The sequence below is a fragment of the Pseudophryne corroboree genome, chromosome 3, assembly GCF_028390025.1.
Source record: "Pseudophryne corroboree isolate aPseCor3 chromosome 3, aPseCor3.hap2, whole genome shotgun sequence".
Classification (NCBI taxonomy): domain Eukaryota; kingdom Metazoa; phylum Chordata; class Amphibia; order Anura; family Myobatrachidae; genus Pseudophryne; species Pseudophryne corroboree.
In genome coordinates, this window is record NC_086446.1 from 367,282,908 (window position 1) to 367,303,213 (window position 20,306).

The 20,306-nt window shown below is 48.2% G+C and overlaps 1 long non-coding RNA gene across 1 annotated transcript; it reads right to left on the minus strand.

Annotated features, from left to right (window-relative positions):
- Positions 1-424: 424 nt before the first annotated feature.
- On the minus strand, positions 425-18,135 carry LOC135057795 (uncharacterized). The gene is made up of 3 exons (XR_010244364.1): positions 17,979-18,135; positions 17,013-17,227; positions 425-706 (listed from the first exon to the last, which is right to left on the minus strand). It is a non-coding gene; the product is annotated as an uncharacterized LOC135057795 (long non-coding RNA).
- Between the last annotated feature and the right edge of the window lie 2,171 nt (positions 18,136-20,306).

The following is a 20,306-nucleotide window of genomic DNA, read 5'->3' on the forward strand; positions in this document are numbered from 1 at the left end:
AAAAAAGTACCTAATCCCTTCTAATATAAATAGATCTGCTATTCCCCAAAAAAAAAACACCAAAAAAAACATGTTTAAAATTTTTTTATTTGTTTTCACCCTCCAAAGTGTGGCGGATGGAAAATCGCGAATTTGCTGTCTAAAAGCACTGCAGGCGAATTTCCAAACTTGAATTGAATATGCTGGAGGCGAATTGCAGCATCTGTACCATTGCAGAAAAGGCGAATTCGGAAAAACGCGAATTGAGAAAAGGCGAATTTTGACGGGCCGTTTTTTTGCGAAAAATGACTGCACTGCATAGGCGAATTGATTTTTGGAGGCGAAAACGGCCCGGAATTCGCCTTTTTTGCCGATTCGCCCGCTATTGCATATACCCCTATGGCTGTTGAAAACCTCTGGTAATTAGCATTTATACTCACTAATGTATGGTTTAATAGCCTTTAATTGTGTGCTCATTTGGTTTGGTTTGCTGCATTTGTGTGGCCATGAACTCCACCTGTGTTCACTCAAATGCCGCAATGCCCTCCAGAATTTCAACTGCTGCATCACTTCCGGGTGTCAGTTGTGCTGCAGCCTCAGTGGTGTCAGCTGATTGCTCCTGGCCATCGCGCATGGGTGGGGACACAGGCATCAGTTGTAGAGTGACCATGTCTTCCTCTTCTTCAGCCTTATTAGGCAGACTCTTCCATGGGCAATATCACAGTTTCTGTGGAATAAATCTGCAGGTATTAATGTACCGTATATATTCGAGTATAAGCCGACTTTTTCAGCACTTTTTTTTGTGCTGAAAAAGCCCCTTCGGCTTATACTCAAGTCAGTATTTAGGAGGGACACGGAGGGCACAGCGCGCGGCTCTCCTGTGTCCCTCCTGCGTCTCCGGCGGCAGCGGCGTGTGTGTGTTAAAGGAAGTGTACAAACCGGCACTTCCTTTAATACACACACGCCGCTGCCGCTGGAGACGCAGGAGGGACACAGGAGAGCCGCGCGCTCTGCCCTCTGTGTCCCTCCTTCAGAAGACAGCGCGGGAGCGACGGAGGGTAAGTAACTAACACTGTGGGGCATATCTGGCAGCATGAGGGTATATCTGGCACTGTGGGGCATATCTGGCAGCATGAGGGCATATCTGGCACTGTGGGGCATATCTGGCAGCATGAGGGCATATCTGGCACATCTGGCACTGTGGGGCATATCTGGCAGCATGAGGGCATATCTGACACTGTGGGGCATATCTGGCACATCTGGCATTGTGGGGCATATCTGGCAGCATGAGGGCATATCTGGCACTGTGGGGCATATCTGTCAACACGAGGGCATATCTGGCACTGTGGGGGCATATCTGGCGCAGCATGAGGGCATATCTGGCACTGTGGGGCATATCTGTCAACACGAGGGCATATCTGGCACTGTGGGGGCATATCTGGCAGTATGAGGGCATATCTGGCACATCTGGCACTGTGGGGGCTTATCTGGCACTATGAGGGCTGTGTACGGCTAGAGCTGCATTTCCCACCCTAGGCTTATACTCGAGTCAATACGTTTTCCCAGGTTTTTGTGGTAAATTTAGGTGCCTCAGCTTATATTCGGGTCGACTTATACTCGAGTATATACGGTATGTGTTTCCAATGCATTGGGGTATGAAGTTAGTACATTAATGTTTGCAAAATACCCACTTTAATGTGTAGTTTTAAGCAAAGTACTGTTTAAACAGATAGGACTATTATCAGTGCTCACCCTCCCCGGCACCCATGTAATAAAAGGATTGCGCGTGCCCCCCAAAAGTGGCGTAGTCTTAAAAATAAAAGGGGCATGGTCACGCAGTAGTATCCCCAATTCAAATTATTCTGCACAGTAGCACAATCTTATTCACATTACACCACATAGTAGTGGTGTCTCTTATTCATGTTCTGGCACACATTAATGCCCCTTATACACAAAGCCCACAGTAGTAGCAACCCTAATACACATGATGCCCACAGCAGTAGCGCCCCTTATACAATGCCCACAGTAGTAGTGCCCCTTATGCAATGTCCACTGTTTGTGGTAGTGCCCACAGTGGTAGTGCCCTTATATAGAGTCCAAAGTAGCTGTGCCCCTTATTCAATGCCCCCAGTAGTAATGATCCTTATGTCCTCAGTAGTGATGCCCCTTATGAAGTGCCCCATATACAATGCCCTCATTAGTAGTGTCCCCAGTAGTAATGCCTTTAGTGGTAATGCCCCTGTGTAGTAATGCCCCTATAGTAGTGTTGTCTATAGTAATGCCCCCCGTAGTTATGACCCCAGTCATTTAGCCCCATGTAGTTAAGCCCCCAGCAGTTTAGTCCCCCTGTAGTTTAGCCCCCAGTGGTAATGCCCCAGTAGTTATGCCCCTAGTAGTTTAGCCCTCCCAATAGTTATGCTCCCAGTGGTATTTCCCCCAGTAGTTATGCCGCTAGTAGTTTAGCCCCCCAGGTAGTTATAGCCCCTGTAATTTAGCCCCCAGTAGTTATGTCCCCTGCAGTTCAAACCCATGTAGTTATGCACCCTGTAGTTTAGCCACCCTGTAGTTTAGCCTCCAGAGGTAATGCTCCCAGTAGTTATGCCCCCTGTAGTTTAGTCCATGTAGTTACAGCCCCTGTAGTTATGCACCCTGTAGTTTAGCCCCCCTTTAGTTATGTCCCCTGTAGTTTAGCTCCTGTAGTGTAGCCCCTGTAGTTTTGCCACCGTAGTTATGCCCCCACTGGTAATGCCCCCTGTAGAAGCCGCTTACACAAACATAAAAAACAACCAATACTTACCAAGCCCCGCTCCTGCTTCCAGACCGCTGCCCTCCACCTGGCACCCGCTCCTCTGAACTATGGGAGAGACGTCATGACGTCTCTCCCATAGTGCACACTTCCAGAGCCAAAAGCCGGAGCTCAGGAGTGAGCTCCTGCCTCCGGCTGCCGCTGTGGAGAGGGAGCCAGGTGCCCGGCATTTCCCTGCGGTGCCGGGCTAACCGGGTTATGTGACCTGGAGGGGACAGAACAGCGTTCCGTCTCCAAATGGAACTGCCGTAACGCAGTTCCTCCCCGTTCCAGCTCACTTTAACCCCTGACTGTTATCCTGTGTATAAACTTGGCCACATTTTTCCTGAGATGTTTGCTAATGCACATTTTTAAAAGGGTGTTCGGCATAAAGCCTCATTAAACAACATACAGTAAGAATACATTTTCATTCCTCTCCTCATGCTTTTCCCTCTCTTGGCTATTTTCAACCCCATACTCCGTACAACAGCACCTAACAGCATCCTACAATGGCACCTAACCCTCGGTTTCTTCCACCCTACTGATTATATCAGGATCCTGTCCCCTGATGCAGCAATGTTTATATACAATGTTTATATACCAGGTACTTGACCTACATTGTCTTGTACTGTAAGGGGGGTATCTAATTTGCTGAGATAATGCATGACTCAGCTAAAGTTATCGCACTTATCTCCCGAAAAAAACAGCTTATCGCAGACTGCGCACTCCCATTTTTTGCACCTATCCTATTCCAAAATGGCGATAACGGGATTTGTGCAATAATTGTAGCCAGCAAAACCAGAGGAGAAATTAGGATTTTAATTACCCATCGGTAAATCCTTTTCTCGTAGTCCATAGAGGATACTGTGGATCCATTTAGTATAGACAGGTCCACTAGGAGCCATGGGCACTTTAAGAATTTGATAGTGTGGGCTGGCTCCTCCCTCTATGCCCCTCCTACCAGACTCGGTCTAGGAAACTGTGCCCGAGGAGACGGACATACTTTGAGAGAAGGATATAAAAGGATAGTGATGAGATTCCGAACCAGCACATACAAGAAGAAAGCCAAGCTAACCAAACTTGAAACAGGAACAGCAACAGCTGAACCAAACAACAATACTTAGCCAAGTAACAGCGCAGGAAGAAGGAAGCCCCGGGCGAGCGCCCAGTATCCTCTACGGACTACGAGAACAGCATTTACCGGTAGGTAATTCAAATCCTATTTTCTTTTGCGTCCTAGAGTATACTGGGAACCATTTAGTACCATGGGGAAGTACCAAAGCTCCCAAACCGGGTGGGAGAGTGCTGAGGTTCCTGCTGAACTGATTGACCAAACTGAAGGTCCTCAGAGGCCAAAGTATCGAACTTGTAGAACTTTGCAAACGTGTTTGAACCTGACCAAGTAGCTGCTCGGCAGAGCTGTAAGGCCAAGACACCGCGGGCAGCCGTTTAAGAAGAACCCACCGACCTAGTAGAGTGGGCCTGTACAGATTTAGGAACCGGCAGTCCTGCCGTGGAATAAGTATGCTGGATAGTGAGCCTGATCCATCGCGCAATTGACTGCTTCGAAGCAGGACACCCAATCTTATTGGGATTGTAAAGAACAGAGTCCGATTTCCTGTGACGAGCTGTTCTCTTCACATACACCTTCAAAGCCCTCACAACATCCAAAGACTTTGAAGTAACAGAGGTGTCTGTAACTACCGGAACCACAATAGGTTGGTTGATGTGAAACGCAGACACCACTTTAAGAAGAAATTGCTGACGACTCCTGAGGTCAGCTCTGTCCTCATGGAAAACTAAATAGGGGCTCTTGTAAGACAGCGCCCCCAGCTCCGACACGTCTTGCTGAAGCCAAGGCCAACAGTGTGATGGTCTTCCACCGAAGATATTTAACGTCTACCTCCTATAACGGTTCAGGGAGAGGAGCCAATTGTTTCTGAAAGAAAATGGACAAGGCCAGAATCTGGACTTTTATGGAGCTCAGACATAGGCCTACATCCACACCCAACTGCAGAAAAAGCAGGAAACATCCCAGAATATTTTCTTCTCCCACACCAAGAGACGTATTTCTTCCAAATACGCCGGTAATGTTTAGACGTTACCCTATTCCTGGCTTGAATCATAGTCGGGATGACCTTGTCAGGGATGACTCTCCTGGCTAGAATCAGCCGTTCAACTTCCATGCCGTCAAACGTAGCTGTGGTAAGTCTTGATAGACGAACGGGCCCTGTTGCAGAAGATCCTCTCGAAGAGGTAGAGGCCACGGATCTTCGAGGAGCATCTCCAGATGGTCCGCGTACCAGGCCTTTCTTGGCCAGTCCGGAGAAATGAGAATTGCTTGAACCTTTTCCCTTTTTATTATTTTCAGAATTCTTGGGATCAGAGGAAGTGGAGGAAACACGTGCACCATCTGATAGACCCATGGAGTCGTCAGAGCGTCCACTGCCTGTGGGTCTCTCGACCTGGAACAATACCGCTTGAGCTTCTTGTTGAGATGAGAGGCCATCATGTTGATTTTTGGACATCCCCATTGTCGTGTCAAGCACCTGAACACCTCCGGGTGAAGGCCCCACTCCCCCGGGTGCAGGTCGTGTCTGCTGAGGAAATCTGCTTCCCAATTGTCTACTCACGGAATGAAGTACGCCGACAATGCTGCAGTGTGTTATTCTGCCCAGAGGAGAATTCTTGACTGCTTTTCGTTCCGCCCTGTCTGTTTATGTACGTCACTGCAGTCACATTGTCCGACTGGACCTGAATGGCCCGATCTTGAAGATATGAGGCCTGCAGAAGGGCGTTGTATATAGCCCTGAGTTCCGGAATGTTGATTGGAAGGATGACTTCCTGACTTGACCATCTTCCTTGAAACTTCACCCCCTGGGTGACTGTTCCCCAACGTTTGAGGCTAGCGTCCATGGTTAGCAGAATCCAATTCTGAATCCCAAACCGTCAGCCCTCGATTAGGTGAGAAGTCTGTAGCCACCACAGAAGGGAGATCCTGGCCTTTGGAGACAGACAGATCCTCTGGTGCATGTGAAAATGGGATCTGAACCATTTGTCCAACAGATCAAGCTGGAAGGGTCTTGCATGAAACCTTCCATACTGAAGTGCCTCGTAAGAGGCCACCATTTTCCACAGAAGGCGAATGCATAGATGCACCGATATCCGGGTTGGCTTCAGGACATCCTGAACCATTGACTGGATTACCAATGGAAGAAAAACTTTCTGCGACTGTGTGTCCAGTATCAGTCCCAGAAATGGGAGCCTCCGAGTGGCTCTAAGTGAGATTTCGGAAGATTTAGAATCCACCCGTGATCCAGGAGTAGTTTGGTTGTGAGGCCAATGCTGTTCAACAACCTCTCCCTGGATGGTGCCTTTATCAGAAGATCGTCCAGGCACGGAATTATGTTCACTCCCTGCTTGCAAAGGAGAAACATCATCTCTGCCATCACCTTGGTGAACACCCTCGGTGCCGTGGAGAGACCAAAAGGCAGGGCCTGGTGAGGCGGCTAGATGGGAATGTGAAGGTACACTAGAGACACTAGGAATTTCCCCCTCCTCCAGACCTGAGATCACTGCTCTCAGAGACTCCATCTTGAATTTGAACACTCATAAGTACGGGTTCAACGATTTTAGATTCAAAATCTGCCTTACAGAACCATCTGGTTTCGGTATCACAAACAAGTTGGAATAATATTCCTTGTTTTGGAGATGAGGTGGAACTTGAACAATGACCTGAGTCTGTACCAGTTTTTGAATGGCATCCTGTATGGTTATACTTGCCTCTTGTGAAACTGGTAAGCCTGATTTGAAGAATCTGAGGTGGGAGTTCCTGAAACTCCAGCCTGTAGCCCTGGGAAATAAGATCTATGACCCAGGGATCCTGGCATGATGTTGTCCATATGTGACTGAATTTTTTAGTCAGGCTCCCACCTGCCAGTCTTCCAGGCATCGCTGTCCACCGTCATGCTGAAGGCTTTGAGGAAGCAGAGCTGGAGCTCTGTTCCTGAGAACCGGCAGTTGCTGGTTTGCGTGGTTTACCTCTAGTGCCTCTGTTGGCTGTAGAAGATCCTCTGACTTTGCCTTTAAACTTGGCAGTCCAAAAGGACTGTAGAGTAGGTCCTGAGTAGGTCTTCCTGGTTGGGGGAGTTACAGAAGGAAGATATGTGGACTTACCCGCAGTAGCTTTGGAGATCCATTTGTCTAGTTTGTCTCCAAATAAGGCCTCCCCTGTGAAGGGTAGACCTTCCACGCCTTTCCTGGAATCCGCGTCCGCAGTCCACTGGTGTAACCATAAGCCCCTGCGTGCTGACACTGCCATAGCAGTGGTGCGTGCATTAAGCAAACCTACTTCCACCAAAAAGTTTGCAGTGTCCTGTCCTGTATATGTTGCAGAAGTAAAACAATCTCCACCTGTAGATAAGGAATCCAACCCCTCAATTAGGTTACCTGACCATTTAGCAATGGCTTTAGTAATCCACACACATGCTATAGTAGGTCTCTGGGCCACCCCAGCAGCTGAGTACAAGAATTTGAGTGTAGTCTCAATTTTATGATCAGCCATGTCTTTCAGGGAGGCCGCACCATGGACAGGTAATACAATTTTTCGCGACAACCTGGACACTGATGCATCCACTATTGGTGGACTTTCCCATTTTTTCCTATCCTCAAGACGAAAAGGAAAAGATGAGAGTAACCTTTTAGGGATTTGACATTTCTTATCAGGATTAACCCACGGTTCTTCAAACAGGGTATTCAATTCCTTTGACACAGGTAAAGTAACTGAGGACTTATTTTTTACATTAAAATAAGATTCCTCACACTCCTCTGTCACCTTATCAGGAATTTGCAGAACATCTCTGATAGCTTCTATAAGAGCCTCTACTCCCTGTGACAGAGCAGCATTGTTAGGAATATTTGTGTTTTGTTTTGCCTTGCATTACCTCATTCCTGCCTCTAGGGGTCTCACTTGTTGCCTCAGGTCTGAATGGCAGTTGCACACTGCCTCTGCAGGGTAATTACCTGATTGTGTGCACCTGGAGCCCAACACCCTGCTGCTATTTAACTCCAGCTCACAGGCACTTAGTTGCAGATCATTGCGGTTCCGTATGGAGTGAGACTGGGCTCTCTCCAGTAACCCTGTCCAGATTCTGCCTTATTTGCTTCTTGGAGACTTCCCTGCAGTTTGCTAAAACGCATGTGCCTTGCTTCTGGACTTCTTACCCTGCCAGTTCAACATCTACATTTCTGGACTATTATTTGCAGTTTGTTTCCATTCCTGCCTGATCACTTCATTTTTGGTATGTTATTTTTCCCCTGCTTGATTTAAACCCGGATTTCTTCATGTTTATTTTGCATCTATGTTTAACCTGAAATATTCCATTTATCGTGTTTTGTTCCATGTAATCAAGCATCCAGTTTATATTTATTTTTACCACCACTTTTTCCACAATAAACTTTACTTAATTTTCACCTGGCTTCAGCTGACATCTTTCCAAGCACGCACACACAGAGAACTCTAGAAATCAGTACAGAATGATCTGCCAAAATAAACGTGTGCAGGAGTTTTGTTTTGATTCAGCTGAATCTCATAAAATGGCTTCACTTCAGAAAGGTTCCCTGCCTCTCAAGTTTTTGCCGTTTTTGAGTTCTGCATTGCTGGTGGATTTCAGAGAGAAACTGGAGGGTATTCAAATCCTATCTTCAGAGATACTGTCTGCTCTGCCTGAAGATTCAGTAAGGTTACCTGCTCCCTTTAAGGAGACGCAGGAAAAAAGGGGAAAAGATCAGTCTGGTACTCTCAATTCTGGCTGCTGTTTTTCTAGCGTAAGCAAAGGCAAGTTTTGGAGTTTTCCACGACCCAGTCTCTCTGAGGAAGAAAGGAGACATAGAAGGGATAAGAAGCTCTGTTTTTATTGCGGCAGGTCGGGACATTTTATTCAGTTATGTCCTGCTCGCAAACATAAAAAGAGCTTTCCTCATTCTGCCATAGTGCCAAATTCTGCTCAGTTATGCCACTGTGGTGCTCAAATTTCGAAAGGAGGGGTGTCCGGCCAAGCGACCCCAGGAGGGGTGTCCGGCCAGGCGACCCCAGGAGGGGTGTCCGGCCAGGCGACCCCAGGAGGGGTGTCCGGCCAGGCGACCCCAGGAGGGGTGTCCGGCCCTGCGACCCCAGGAGGGGTGTCGGTCCCTGCTGCCCTTGCCTTCGGGCATGAGGTCCCTGCTGCCCTTGCCTTCGGGCATGAGGTCCCTGCTGCCCTTGCCTTCGAGCATGAGGTCCCTGCTGCCCTTGCCTTCGGGCATGAGGTCCCTGCTGCCCTTGCCTTCGGGCATGAGGTCCCTGCTGCCCTTGCCTTCGGGCATGAGGTCCCTGCTGCCCTTGCCTTTGGGCATGAGGTCCCTGCTGCCCTTGCCTCACTGCATGAGGTCCCTGCTGCCCTTGCCTCACGGCATGAGGTCCCTGCTGCCCTTGCCTCACGGCATGAGGTCCCTGCTGCCCTTGCCTCACGGCATGAGGTCCCTGCTGCCCTTGCCTCACGGCATGAGGTCCCTGCTGCCCTTGCCTCACGGCATGAGGTCCCTGCTGCCCTTGCCTCACGGCATGAGGTCCCTGCTGCCCTTGCCTCACGGCATGAGGTCCCTGCTGTCCTTGCCTCACGGCATGAGGTCCCTGCTGCCCTTGCCTCACGGCATGAGGTCCCTGCTGCCCTTGCCTCACGGCATGAGGTCCCTGCTGCCCTTGCCTCACGGCATGAGGTCCCTGCTGCCCTTGCCTCACGGCATGAGGTCCCCGTTGCCCTTGCCTCACGGCATGAGGTCCCCGTTGCCCTTGCCTCACGGCATGAGGTCCCCGTTGCCCTTGCCTCACGGCATGAGGTCCCCGTTGCCCTTGCCTCACGGCATGAGGTCCCCGTTGCCCTTGCCTCACGGCATGAGGTCCCCGTTGCCCTTGCCTCACGGCATGAGGTCCCCGTTGCCCTTGCCTCACGGCATGAGGTCCCCGTTGCCCTTGCCTCACGGCATGAGGTCCCCGTTGCCCTTGCCTCACGGCATGAGGTCCCCGTTGCCCTTGCCTCACGGCATGAGGTCCGAGAGGTGCCCGCTTCGCCAGAGGTCCGAGAGGTGCCCGCTTCGCCAGAGGTCCGAGAGGTGCCCGCTTCGCCAGAGGTCCGAGAGGTGCCCGCTTCGCCAGAGGTCCGAGAGGTGCCCGCTTCGCCAGAGGTCCGAGAGGTGCCCGCCTTGCCAGAGGTCCGAGAGGTGCCCGCCTTGCCAGAGGTCCACGCCTTGCCAGAGGTCCGAGAGGTGCTCGCCTTGCCAGAGGTCCGAGAGGTGCCCGCCTTGCCAGAGGTCCACGCCTTGCCAGAGGTCCGAGAGGTGCCCGCCTTGCCAGAGGTCCGAGAGGTGTCCACCTTGCCAGAGGTCCGGCCAAGGCCTGTCCAGCCCCAGGAGGGGGCTCTGCCTGTCCAGCCCCAGGAGGGGGCTCTGCCTGTCCAGCCCCAGGAGGGGGCTCTGCCTGTCCAGCCCCAGGAAGGGGTTCTGCCTGTCCAGCCCCAGGAAGGGGTTCTGCCTGTCCAGCCCCAGGAAGGGGTTCTGCCTGTCCAGCCCCAGGAGGGGGTTCTGCCTGTCCAGCCCCAGGAGGGGGTTCTGCCTGTCCAGCCCCAGGAGGGGGTTCTGCCTGTCCAGCCCCAGGAGGGGGTTCCGCCTGTCCAGCCCCAGGAGGGGGTTCCGCCTGTCCAGCCCCAGGAGGGGGTTCCGCCTGTCCAGCCCCAGGAGGGGGTTCCGCCTGTCCAGCCCCAGGAGGGGGTTCCGCCTGTCCAACACCAGATAGAGGTGCCTGCCATGCTCGAGATCCAAGATTTGCCCGAGGATCTGCCTTACTTTTATGGAAATATCTCACTGTTTAGCTCTCTTCAGATATTATCTGAGTTTTGATGACTTGTCCCCTATTGATATCATTGCTAACTTATGTATGAGATTCAGAGGGAGGGCCTTGAAGTGGGTAAATGGTCTTATAGATAAGGGAGATCCAGTGTTACAAGATTTGCCCGGTTTCCTCAAGGCTGTGACCGAAAGATTCAGTCCACCAACTGTCCTCACGCTCCTAGATGAATCTACTAAGGTGTGCCCCTCTGAGAACCTGCCTTTGCAGTCTGGGGAGCACCCTCAGTTTTTCAGATGTGGGCAGGTATCTCTAGGTGTTCACGCAGATTGCTTGGCAAGTTTAACATCTACAAGTTTACCATCCGCTCTTGATTCCATCCAGGAAAATAAGAGGTCCGTTCTACCGCTGGGTGGTGGCTCCGACTCTGAGAGTGAGCTTCTGGATGATCCGAGACTCGTTTTTGATGGACCTGTATTGCCTAATAGTGTCTTTGTGACACCTTCAAATAGGGTTAGGCAACCCAGAAAGAAAAAAGGAAAAAAGAAGAGAAGGTGAACTTTGAGGCGTCTGGAATCCGCCTGTTTAAGGGGGGGATAATGTTAGGAATATTTGTGTTTTGTTTTGCCTTGCATTACCTCATTCCTGCCTCTAGGGGTCTCACTTGTTGCCTCAGGTCTGAATGGCAGTTGCACACTGCCTCTGCAGGGTAATTACCTGATTGTGTGCACCTGGAGCCCAACACCCTGCTGCTATTTAACTCCAGCTCACAGGCACTTAGTTGCAGATCATTGCGGTTCCGTATGGAGTGAGACTGGGCTCTCTCCAGTAACCCTGTCCAGATTCTGCCTTATTTGCTTCTTGGAGACTTCCCTGCAGTTTGCTAAAACGCATGTGCCTTGCTTCTGGACTTCTTACCCTGCCAGTTCAACATCTACATTTCTGGACTATTATTTGCAGTTTGTTTCCATTCCTGCCTGATCACTTCATTTTTGGTATGTTATTTTTCCCCTGCTTGATTTAAACCCGGATTTCTTCATGTTTATTTTGCATCTATGTTTAACCTGAAATATTCCATTTATCGTGTTTTGTTCCATGTAATCAAGCATCCAGTTTATATTTATTTTTACCACCACTTTTTCCACAATAAACTTTACTTAATTTTCACCTGGCTTCAGCTGACATCTTTCCAAGCACGCACACACAGAGAACTCTAGAAATCGTTACAAGCATCCCCTCCTTCTGAATCCACCTCCCCCTCCTCCATGTCCGACCCCTCAGCGTCAGAGTCAGACTGCAGGATATGGGCCAGAGTTCGTTTTTGCGGACAAATGGCAGGGGACTGAGACGCTTGTTTGGGGACTGAGTCTCTGTTCATAAACTCATCCACAGACTGTCTTAAGTATTGCGTCTCTTTCTCATTTCGGGACAATTTATTAGTGATATTGGAAATCATTCCTTTAATGGAATCCAGCCACGCTGGTTCAGCCCCGCTAGCCTGAGAAGGTGCACTACACTGAGTTCATAGTAGTGAGCTCCCTGGGGAAGAGAACACTCTGCCGTACGTGAAACACACTCTTTGTCTGACATATTGTAAATGTGACAGCACACACACACACTGAAAGGTTAAAAGCACAATTAACCTACAAATAGCCCTTCCAGGGAGACACAGAGATATTTTGGAGCCAGCACACAGCGCCCTTATTGCTAATGCCAAGCTTAGCTGGGTCGCTGACTAAGTACCCAGATTGGGGACTTAGTACACTAATAATCACTCCAATGCTATGACCCCCTGGTACCGCTGAGGTAATCTGGAGTCACACTGGAGGAGCTGCACGTCCCTGTCAGTCAGCATCTTTTTCCACTGCAGAGGGAAAATGGCGCTGGTGAGCTGCTGGATCCTCTCATAGTGAAGCCCTGCCCCTTCAATGGCGCGTGGTCTTCCCAATTTTTTTTTAATACTGGCTGAGGTAATTTTGTGCTTAATATGGAGACAGATCCGTTTTAAGGCTTTGATTGCCAGTGTGGGTACTGTGTACGGTGTACTGAGACGCAGTTGTGTACTTAGTCTGGAGACGCAATCTGCCCCGGTTAGAAGCTGTGCGTCTCCGCAGTGGCGTAAGTTCGTCCCAGTTGCCCGGAGGCAAGATAAATATTGGTGCCCCCCTGTTTCCTATATCAAGATAAATGTGTGTGTGTGTGTGTGTGTGTGTGTGTGTGTGTGTGTGTATGGAGTGTTCTGAAAAAAATGTATATAGTGTATTTATACATTTAATTGTTTTTTTATTTTAAATCACACATTTCTTAGCAGTCATACCCAGGGTTAGAACCCATGACCTGTTACACTAACAGCAGACACTTTACTGAAGGAGCTATTTGCTCCTGTAGAGGAAGCGTGAGAATGCTAACTATATGAAGTTACGTGTAATTGTCAGAGAAGTATCTTCATATAGTTAAAATTATCATATTTCCTATACAGAAGCAAACAGCTTCATCAGTAAGGTGTCTGCTTCCAATGTAATAGGTTGTGGTTTCTAATCCTGGGTGTGACACTTGTAAAATGTGTATAATAAAGAGGGTGTGATTTGTAAGGTGCAGGGACCAGTGAGGAAGTCGGCCACTGAAAAGACGGCGTCAGCTATCAATTAACTTAATTCAATGGTGTCACAGAATGGGAGGAGAGGTGCCCCCCTTCAGAGCAGGAGCCCGGCGGCAGATGACTCGTTGCCTCCCAGAGTTCTGCCTCTGCGTCTCCGTACTCTCATGCCGCTATAATGGCTGACGACCCGCTAACTGGGACGCCGTATTAATACTCATCACCCTTCTTCTTCTGGCTCTGTTAGGGGTGGCGGCGTGCTGTGGGAATGTACACGCGCCGTGGTGGGGCTTGCGAACAATTCCCTCAGGAGCTAGTGTCCTGTCAGCGAGGAATGGGACCATTAACCCTTCAAGAGGTTGGGCCGTTCTTCCCCCTAATTCCCACGAAGCAGGCAGGCTGGTGCCATCCAGCCCTGCCTGAAAACAACAAACAGAAAAACAAATGCAGAAAACTCTTCAGAAGCTTCCATAAGCGTGACCGGCTCCTCCAGGCACATTTTCTAAACTGGTAGGAGGTGCATAGAGGGAGGAGCCAGCCCACACTATCAAATTCTTAAAGTGACCATGGCTCCTAGTGGACCTATCTATACCCCATGGTACTAAATGGATCCCCAGTATCCTCTAGGACAGGGGTGGGGAACCTTTTTTCTACCAAGGGCCATTTGGATATTTATAAAATCCTTCGGGGGCCATACAAAAATTATCAACTTAAAAAATAGCCTGCCCCCAGTAGTTATGCCCCAGTCAGTAGTTATGCCCCCCATAGATATACCCCCTGTCAGTTGTTATGCCCCCAGTGCATATGCCCCCAGTCACTTGTGATGCCACATTAGATATGCCCCCAGCCAGTTGTTATGACCCATTAGATATGCCCCCAGTCAGTTGTTATTCCCCATTAAATATGCTCCATTAGATATGCCCTCTAGTAGCGCCGCTTACACACACACATTAAAAGAAAAACCCCCACAATACTCACCAGCCCCGCTCCTGCTTCCAGACCGTTGCCCTCCACTTGGCTGCCTGCTCCTCAGAACTATGGGAGAGACGTCATGACCTCTCTCCCATAGCACCGCACATCCGCAGAAACACACTGCCGGAAGCCGGAGCTCAGGAGTGAGCTCCTGCCTTCGGCTGCTGCTGAGGGGAAGAAGCCGGGAGCCCGCTAGTAACAAAATCTCAGTGGGCGCCCAGCATCTCCGTGGTTAGGTGAGCCTGACCGGGCCGGATCAAGTGGCTCTGAGGGCCTTATACGGCCCGCGGGCCTGAGGTTCCCCACCCCTGATCTAGGATGTAAGAGAAAATGGGGTAATCTGCATGTGCCCCTCAAAAAGCTAAACTAATATAGGAAAACATTATAGAAGTCTATTAGTCACCATAATAAAAGTATTTGGTGTAATTAAATTGGGTCAAATGGCTGTTTTATGCACTTTTATTACAAATGTAAAAAAATGATACAAAGCTAAATTTTTTTCAACAAAATTAATAAAATCTGGGGTATATAAAAATGGATATAAGTATTTATTTGGGTTATTTTAAGGGACTTTAAAAAAAATGGAAACTGATTACTCCCACCTACAAGCCTAAAAACACTTTCGCATCTTTTTTACCCCATTTTTTTTACCCCTAAAATGACATGTTATTATTGGCCAATTAAAAATAATTAAAAACATCTAAGTGCCTAATTAGTCATTCGGGGTGTTTCCCAGGCGTTCTGAACCAAATCCCCATATTTTTACTTTAAAATAGGGATTTTGTACTACTCATCACCTGCTCTGAAATGGTGAAGAGAAATTTGCGATAAACCTTATGGAGAATGTTTGCCAATAACATTTCGCAGCTAATTGGATACTGAATTATCCCAAATGTGAAAAATATTGTAATACCGCATTATCGCAGCTAATTGGATACTTTCCTAAGTCCTTATTTTCTTGTTTTGCTCATTTGGTTATGTACTTTGTTAGGTGCTATAGAACCCTTGTGATGCCAATTAAATAAATAAATAAATAATAATAATTTGTTTTAGGAAACTTGACCCTTACCTGATGGCTGAATGGTCGTTCCATTTGTGGATTAACAGCAAAAAAATATGTACCCCTGATGGACTTTAAGCAAAACATAACCTTTGTTTGGATGCACTGTATTAATGTTTGATATGTACTTTTGAAGAAAATATTCCTGCCACATACTGTACTAATGTTTCTCCACCCTATGACAAAGGGGTTTCATCAGAGGGTTGATTGGGTGTTGCTTAGTACTTTTATATACCTCCATCACACCCAATCAACCCTCTGATGAAACCACCATGTTACAGGGTGGAGAAACACATCAGATGACCATTTTCATGGTGAAACACGGGTGGAATGCACACTTGTAGCCGAGAACTGGAAGTGAGCAAATCTTTCAGCTGATGACTTAGGTCAGTGGTCTCCAACCTGAATTGGGGTATGAGCTACTTTCGGAAAATAAAACCTCTGAAGGAGCTACCCCCTCCCCCCAATGCGCGTGCATTCCTGCAAAAATGGGTGTGGCCTCACAACTACAAGTAATGCCCCCCCACGTAGTGCCAGATACACAAATAATGCCCCTCAGCAGTGCCAGATATTCAAATAATGCCTCCCAGAAGTGCCATATACTCAAATAATGCCCCCTGCAGTGCCAGATACACAAATAATGCCCCTTGCAGTGTCCAATACAGTGCTCCACACAGTATTAACCCTTGCTGGCTTCTTCTACTGCCGCCGGTGCTGCTCCTCCTGTATGAGGGACAGAAGGGGAAGAGAGCGCAGCGCGCGCCTCTCCTGTGAAGTCCGGTGAGGGTGACAGAGTCTCCGGCGGCGGCGGGCATTGAAAATATGGTGCCAGTAAGTGAGCCAATCAAAACTCGCGCTCCGGCAGCTAATCAGGTGCCGCCACTGCCGGTCCACGAGCTCTGATTGGCTGACGGCCGACACCATATTAAAAATGAAGGCCATGCACTCTGTGAGCTACCAAAAATACTACGGCGAGATAACGGTAGCTCGCTAGCTACGGGTTGGAGATCACTGACTTAGGTAAATGGACAGCAAGTGGTGCCTTGGAGTGGGAGTTTTGCCCAATAAGAGAAGAGGTCCCTCTACCCTGTGGTGCGGTGCCTTCTGGTCTGGGCAGCGGATTCAGCTCACACATACAGCATTATCGAGTTATCCGGTTTAGGCAATGCTGAGTTCCTAAGATGACTGCCTACGTGAATATTAAGCCTAAGCAGGTACTGACTACAATTACCTTCATTGTAACAAATGGGAAAATTAATATCAAGGGAAGTATATCGTCATCTGGTGTCATATCAGTTCTCCCTGTACACAATTCTATAACTATGTTACAGCAAATTCCGTCATTTTAAAACTATTACACCCAGCTTTGCTACTAACTTCACTTACAAATTGCCAGTATCATACTTGCCACTGTGATTCTGTCAAGCTTGCCGATATTTTATATACTGTGCTCTTTAATCTTATTTTTAGTACAGTGCAATATAATATACAGGCTAGGCCGCGAAACACCTTGAAGATTGTCTTCTCCCAGAACCCGACCTTGCAAAGATAGAAATAGAACAGATGTATCTACAGGGGCGCTTGGTTTAAATACAACTTTTGCTGATGACCGATAGTTCTTGATATAAAAACAATATTTCCTCTTACAACCAAATAACCATATATTCAGTTTATTCAAACATACTTCTTAAAAGCATTAAAACTTTAAAAAGTTTATCCATACAACGTATACATTGCTTACGTTTGTTATCAGTGTGTTTGTCTTAGTGGGCAAAAAGTCTTTGTTGACCTCCGATCTAACAGAATGCATGGCCTCCAATGTGTTTCGTCGAAAATGACTTCATCAGGGGTGTTCAAATCCAAGGTCAATTGACTCCTGTTGATTGCTTCTAGTAGGGGTAATTAAACCCAAAGAATTGCTCCTACTTAATTCATAGCTTGAGGAGCTAATTGGTTCTTTTATGAGAAGAAAATTATTTTAGTATCCTTTCAAATGTATGCTAATTGGAAATTATTACTATTGGTGAATACAGTGTCCTTTCAGCAGGTCCAGGACTTTTGAAGAAACTATCAATCTCAAGATATATATACAGATGTGCTTACTTACATCTTTGCTATTTTGCTAAATTTGGCACAACATGCAAAACACGGCTAAGCTGTTTTTCACGAATAGCGATTGGGTGGATTTTAAAATTTTGTTTGCCATAATAGCATCTCCTATATAATAGCCCTGTGACTCTGTGCCTGTATTTATAATGCTGGGCGTGGCTAGGAGCTCTCATTGGGTTAGCAGGTCTATCACACCCAGTCCACAGCTGATTGGGCGAGAAACGCCCTCCCACACAGGTTACATCCAATGGGAGGCTCTGCCCTTTGGCTGCTGTGTGTTCCCAGAGAGGATTAACAATAGGGCTGATGGAGCTGCAGGTCCAGGTCCACACCCCAAAATAGGCCCACTGCATCTGCAGCAACATACCCTCCAACAATTTACACATAAAAATCAGTACAAATTCAAAAAGGGGGCGTGGTCACTGTTAAAGTGGCGTGGTCACGCCCCCTTTCCTATACTTTCAATGGAAGTTTGGAGAGCCAAAAATCGGTACAGAATATAAAAAAAAGGTACTGTACCTGACAAAAAGATACAGTTGGAGGGTATGCCACTGCATCTGCAGCAAGTCTCTGCGCTGTAGATAGGGAAAAGACAAACCTTTTACTGCAGTGTCCTATGTCCCACTGCCAGTCCACCTGCCCCCTCTGGCATCAACAATCCCCACTCCCTAGCCACGGCGCAGGTGGAGCAAAAGCTGCTGTGGCCACCGGCATAGATGTGTTTGAAAGCAGCGCAGCAGAAGGCTTTCATAGCCCTCCCTGCGCCGCATACTCTTGAGAGCCCTGGAGTCTCCTCTGTGCGTGATGTCATAGAAGTGCCTCCCCGCCACAGCCGTGCCCAGATCCACAGAGGCCCTGACTCCGCAACTCAGCACCTGGGCTGCCAGCCTGGAAGCCCCGAGATGGTTAATGTAACGGATAGAGTGGGTGATATCGCGGAGGGTGATATCGCGGAGGGTAATATCTCGCCGCTAAATCAATGTAAAAGGTGACACTGCTGTGCAGTGCAGTGGGTGTGCAGTGTCACTGACACTGCACAGCACTCTTACATTTTACATTGATTCAGCGAGTAAGTCAGTTCTGCCAGCCAGTCACTATTGTTAGCGCAGGTGTCCCAACGCACCGCATTACAGGGAAATACACACTACAGCTCCCAGCAGCCCTTAGCGCCAAAGCATTCTGGCCCTTATGGCTGCTGGGAGATGTAGTTTATTGAGTGCCTCTTCTTCCCTGTAATGCGGCGCGTTGTGACACCAGCGCTAACAATAATGACTGGCTGCTGTGCGAGTCTCCGGGAGAGCCACTGCCAAATGGAGGACCGCAGCTTAGCTGCTTCCAGGAGGAGAAGCATTACCCGCCCCTCCCGCACTCGCAGTACCTCCGGGCCCCATCCACAGCCCCCCCCACACCCCTCCTCCAGCACCCGCGGTGGCTACAGACCTCCACCCCCGCCCCTCCCCCACCCGCGGCACCCACGCACCCTCCCCCACCTGTGGCACCACCGCACCAGCCCCTCCCCCACCCGCAGCACCCCCGCAACCGCTCATCCCCCACTTGCGGCACCCCCGGACCCCATCCGTGTCTCCCCCAACTACAGCACCTAGTAGGTGATTCATCAAGCCCTGCGTGCGATGTTCACGCCATTGCAAGGCGCTTCGACCTCTTAACCATTGCACGCCCTTTGTCCATGCCATATTTAGCCACTTACACAATTATGATTGGAGGTAATACTTCATATAATAAAAATATTGCACACCACAAGGGCGTGCAAGGGTTAAGGGGGCGTAGCCCCTTCTGACGATGTGAAGAGTGCCTGTAGGGCGCGATGAATCACCTAGTATGTATAAAGTAACATATTAAAATAGCAAATTAAGAAAAATCACAAGGCATGGCTAAATCTCTGAGTCTATGGCATGCCATAACCATTCCATACATGGCGGGATATAGCAAAGATGTATGTGGATACATCTGTATGTGTGTGTATGTATGTATGTATGTATGTATGTATGTATGTGTGTGTGTGTGTGTGTGTATATATATATATATATATATTACCCCTCCTCTTTGCACTTCTAATAATTTCAATAATAACGAGCTAAGCATTTCAAAAGGTCTCTTGTTAGAAAAAACTGAGATTATCAATCTAAGAATAGTTTCAGGAGCTCCCCCTTTTTAAAGAAGCTTTAGATAGGACCCAGATATTTAAAAAGATATTGCTCATTGAGCTAATAACATCTCTGAGTTGTAGGTGCTGCTATTAGTTAAAAAAATTCACATGAAATTTATTAAAAACAGTTTCACATATAATTTCAAAGTAACCATTGCAGTTTTCATTTGTGATTGACACACCTTTTCCCATTTCTTGTGATGAAGAATTAGGGACCACCAGTTAGTGTCTTTATATGATCCACCCAACGCGTTTTGTCTCACACAGAAACTTCATAAGGGTTACATCTCTAAATTGAACTTTCAATATAACAGGAAAAATGTACAGTATATCTCAAATATAGGCAACTTTGTCATTCAGATAGCAAAGGCCTAATTCTTTGATAACTGCACCCATCGAACAGTTGAAGAGTAAGAAACCGAAGAATGATTCAACCTTGTATGGATAATATAGTTTCCTCCTGTGAGTCACAATGAAAATGATGTCATCCTTTCTTTAAATTGTCGTGTTGTTTTGCTGACGTAAAGTAGTCCACAGTAGTAACAAATAATATAAATAACATAGTTGCAGGTCATGAGTTGGGTAGTATTCATGTGACCATCGGTCAGCTGACCGACCGTCACATGACCTCCTCCACCAGCCCGTCGGGTCACTGTCCCGATGGTCGGCATGCCGACCAACAGGGACTATTTCCACTCGTGGGTGTTTACGACACCCATAGAGTGGGAATAGAACCCATGGCGACCGCAGGTCACCACC